The sequence below is a fragment of the Acipenser ruthenus genome, chromosome 1, assembly GCF_902713425.1.
Source record: "Acipenser ruthenus chromosome 1, fAciRut3.2 maternal haplotype, whole genome shotgun sequence".
Taxonomy (NCBI): Eukaryota; Metazoa; Chordata; class Actinopteri; order Acipenseriformes; family Acipenseridae; genus Acipenser; species Acipenser ruthenus.
The window spans coordinates 22,465,132-22,469,810 of NC_081189.1; the positions used below are offsets into that span (position 1 = coordinate 22,465,132).

General features: G+C 39.1%; 1 long non-coding RNA gene across 1 annotated transcript; it reads right to left on the reverse strand.

Annotated features, from left to right (window-relative positions):
• Positions 1–694: 694 nt before the first annotated feature.
• On the reverse strand, positions 695–4,245 carry LOC131740214 (uncharacterized). The gene is made up of 3 exons (XR_009330844.1): positions 4,128–4,245; positions 3,210–3,376; positions 695–1,014 (listed from the first exon to the last, which is right to left on the reverse strand). It is a non-coding gene; the product is annotated as an uncharacterized LOC131740214 (long non-coding RNA).
• Positions 4,246–4,679: the final 434 nt, after the last annotated feature.

Here is a 4,679-nt window from a genome sequence, read left to right on the forward strand (position 1 = left end):
CTCAACACAGCCTTGTGGTGGCATGAAGCATTCTCATCCTGGGATCTGTTTACTTGCGTGCAAAAACAGCACAGACAGATGCCAAACCAGAATAAGAAATAATAAAAAAACTCCAGCTTCTTCTTTGTAATTCAACCCTTTTCTATCCTAGATACACCTACAGAGTAGTCTTTAATTTTTTTTTTTTTTTGCTTATAAGAATATTTACTACTGATTTACTTAGAAAAAAAAGTGTATGCACACAAACCAGAATACACAGACCATGGTTAATCTTTCAGTAGTTCTATCACAGGCAGAAATGGTATGTGACAAGACACATTTTATCAAAAGATGTTTTAGAAGCTTAGATCCCTACAAGGTTGCAGAGTGTACTGGCTTCCTTTAACAGTAATTACTGCAACAGAATATGGTTGAGATAAGAATGTGAGATCAGAGTAGTTTAGAGTAACTCTGCCAGAGTAGGTCATGTGCTATTCAGTCAGAACACAATGTATTCCACATTGCCCACTTAACACCCTACTAACCTTTACACTATTGCCCAATGCCGCTGTAGCACCTAGTTATACAACTTCACAGGATTTGTTTCCTGCCTGAAAGTCTGCCAACAGCTCAGTGAACTAAAATCCAAATCACAAGCTTCCTGAAGACCCCTGTTATATTAATATTGTTTGATGCTGTGGCAAAGTGGGTGGTGAGGGGTAGCTGTGTAGCAGTGATGCGGTGCAGGAGTAATGAGCAGACAACGGTAGTCCAGTGGAAAAATAGGCTTTATTTGCCAGCACTGGTCTAGTGCTCAAAATAATAAGCCCGGCAATACACAACGATGTGTAAAGCTCGGGCTGACAAAACACAGGATACAGTCCTGAACAAAAGAAACAAGAATACGGTCACCCGTCTCGGGTGCGTGCAGTCGTGATTGTGGTGAGTGAATACACAGGACGTTGTGACAGTACGTGAGGAGGTGATCCGGCTTGTGTTCGCCCAGTGCGACAGCTCCGGATATGTTCTAGCTGTCTGGTGATTCGGAAACAAGACAGACAGTTAGTTTTCAGCCACTCCAGCACACAAACACACACACACAGCTCTTTTAGAGCAGAACAGATTTTTAGGTCCTTCTCGGTCCTTGGTTTAACCCAAACGAAGGAAAAGAACAGCGTTACCCCGGCCCCTATATGTAATCCCGCATGATATCTAGGTAAACGGTTGCAGCTGCCTTTTACTTGCAGCTGCCCCTCGTTTACCTGTCAAATCAATACGGTCTTACAACAGAGTCTCGCTTCCTTCCAGGCTGACCCACTTTCCGGTCCCGGAAACGAACTGTCAGGCCAGCCCTTCCAGATACTTCTCCTCCCGTTCTTTAGCGCCCTCACAGGTCGGGAGGAAGATTTATCACCAGAACTCATTGTATTTCTGTCACAGATGCTCACACATTTTTTTTTATCATTAATATAATTGCCTTTTTTAAAATAGCATACAGTGTACAAATGCACTTCCAGCTGAAGAGCACTGTAATAATTACAATGCTTCTAAAGGGGAATTCAAATCTAAATGGTCAACACACGCTTTCCCCTTTCATGATATTGTTTGCTTTTGATGCTAGTAAAACAACATTGTATTTAATCACAGGGAAGTAAGATCAATTATATAAAATGACTTTAAATCATGCACATTTCCCACATAACAATATGGTACGATAACAAATAAAGGACATCAGGTACGTATTACAATAGTACATAGCCTGCTGTGATGATGTCAGTACATAACATAATCTATGTACTGTTTTCAGGAGTAGGCCTATATTGTATTGTATTGTTGTTCTGGTGGCATTCTGTTTGCCTTACTGTGTTCTCATAAACAATAAATGTAAGCTCTGAGGAGAGTAATGTCAGGCATCATTTTGTAGTGTTTGGTACTTCAGGGTCACGCTAAGTTTTTCTCTCTCCAAGTCAGATATTGTATTTGTTCTGGGTGATAATACAGTTATCAGTTGCTGGTTGGTAAAAGTATCTGTTCGAACAAGCTGTTCGAACAATTACAGTGTGACAAAAAGCAACAAGAGAAAAAATACAATATAAGAAAATAATGAGACGAATAGATGACAGGCTGTGTTTTATAATGCTGTAAGCCCACCAAGGGGTTCTGGTGGAGAAAACAAGAGCAGGCTATATCTAGGCTATGTTACAAGTCTGTTAAGCAAATGTGGGACCCTCATCAAAAGACCTGTGCTGCCAAAGAAGCTTTCTCCTTCTGGGAACTGTTCATGCGTGCAAAAAGTGCACAAACAGGTGCAAACCCCCAAAATGATCTTTTAAAAATCTTTTTAAATGAACTAAAAACTTATCAAGCTGTTATTTAAAAGGTTTGAAAAAAATCCCCCTGAGAAGGGAGGGGATATCAGTTATTGACTCAATAAATTGGTAATATCATTGGAAATAACATAATAAATAGCATGACATCAGGATGCATTTTCTAATTATTATACAATGATAGTGGTTCACTATTATAGGCTTCTTGCCAGCTATTGGAATATTGGTGTATTACAGGGTTAATAGGCCATTTTCATGTGTTCTACTCACATACCAGAATTCCCCAAGAGCATACATTAGAGATGTATATTTTAACCTGTGTAACTGTTCCAACATAATAGCATAAGAGTGTGTGTGTATATGATACAGAAATGAATGGTTATGTAAAAACAGGCTTTTTGAGGCTTTCAAACAGGCATTCTAGTGTGACTCTCGGATTGCATACATTGTATTTGATGGACTTTGCAGTTCAGGTAGAACAGGAAGAGCTTCTTGTTGAAACGTTATGTTTTAAAACAATAGACTTTCAAGAAAGGAAAACCAATTTCCACCAGCCTCCTCAATAAGCCATTTCTTTTCACCTGTAATCAGTAAAGTAAAACAAAAAAAATAATAAAGACAGTCCACAATTCTTATTGTATTCACAACAAAAATCACATGGCAGTTCATTGCAGAAGTTAATAATCGGCCCTCCCCCCACCCCCCCGTTCCCCCCGTCCCCCCCCCCCCCCCCGTCCCCCGTCCCCCGTCCCCCGTCCCCCTACTGGGTAACTTTACTTTATTAAAGAACCAGACACCCATTGTGATGGACGTCTAGCTGAAGGAGGCAGTGGGCTGAAAGCATACGGGAGATGTGTAGAACAAAGTCATAAAGTTATCAAAGTGAGGCTGGAGGAAAGTCACCTGTTGTGTTTGATGTGGTGAGTTCAACATGAAGGCTTCCCTTTGAGGCAACGGCACAAAGAGAGCGGTGCAGTGACTGACAGGGCCTGTAACCAGACACCTGCCTCCCAGGTAGGCCTAGCAGCTGGCTTGAAAGCATTGCCTCTGACTCCCATCTGGCCACACTGCTGAACAGGAGGGAACATGAAAGACACTCTTAAGATCTTTAAACGGTCTCTTGTAAACCATCTAATGTTATTTCATTATTTACCTGCAAAGCCCAACCTGCCTTGAGAAAGCGTAACTTTAAGCAATCTCTTTCTAAATACACTACAAACAACAGTCATATAACCACATATCTTTGAATGAATAAATACAACATTTGCATGTTTTTACAAAAATATTTGAACAGTGACTTGACTATCACTAAAGAAAATGTTATGACTAACTGTGTGTCTTGCCATTCAATAGTGTTTTATATGAGGTTTCAATAAGACAAATAGCTTGCATGCCATAAGAGGTTTCATTAAGCCAGAAGGCTAGTGTATTTGCTACATACATTTCAACCAATAATAAATAAAATATTGTAAGATTTGTAAAGCTGTCATTCTGACAGCTTCATTAATTAAATGAAAGGGAATTGATCTTACTAGAAAAAAAAAATCTCTTTACAATAAAATAAGTTGACTAGACAAAAATGGTTAAATTAGAAAGGAGTTGCTGTTGATAGCTTTCCTACATTAAAGTGGAAAAAATAAAATACAAATCAGTATTATGAACTACCATGTTAACAAGATTATAATAGCAGATCATTAATTTAATAATGAATATTAAAAAAAAGATAAATTATTCTAGTTTGGCACCTGTCTTTGCAGTTTTTGCATGCAAATGAACAAATAAAGAAAACCACATTGTGTGAACATAGTGCTTTGTGCTTACACTTTTGCAATCCCAGGATGAGACAGTTTCTTTGGCACCACTGGTCTTTTGATGAGGGATTCCTCCTTTGCTTAGAGCTGTGTGCAGTGCCACACAACAGTAGCAAAGATCTTAAGACAGCTTTTCCTTTGAGGCCGGAAAGATAAAACAAGATGTAAAACACACAGGTCACCTGGGCTGATGACTAAAAAATAACAATAGTTGTGCCAAACAGCATTAGGCATCAAAAGGAATCAATGTCAGGGAAAAAAAAAAAAAAAAAACGCTTTCTTATTTGCTAATGAAGTGATACTTCAGAAGGGTGGTCAGCCTCCTCTGTCATAAATACTCTCAAGTCTTTTGATCTGCTTTTCTTTTTAACTACTGTACAGTAGACGCCGTACTGGATTATTGCACTGTACTTCACCTCTGTTACACAAGGTACAAGGATGAAAGGAAAATGTTCTTGAGCAAACTGGCAGGTCTGAACATATTTACAAAAGAACTGTCTGAAAATGATCTGTTGCTGCCAGTCTGAGGAAGAAACAAGTCACGGATATTTCTTTTAAACTT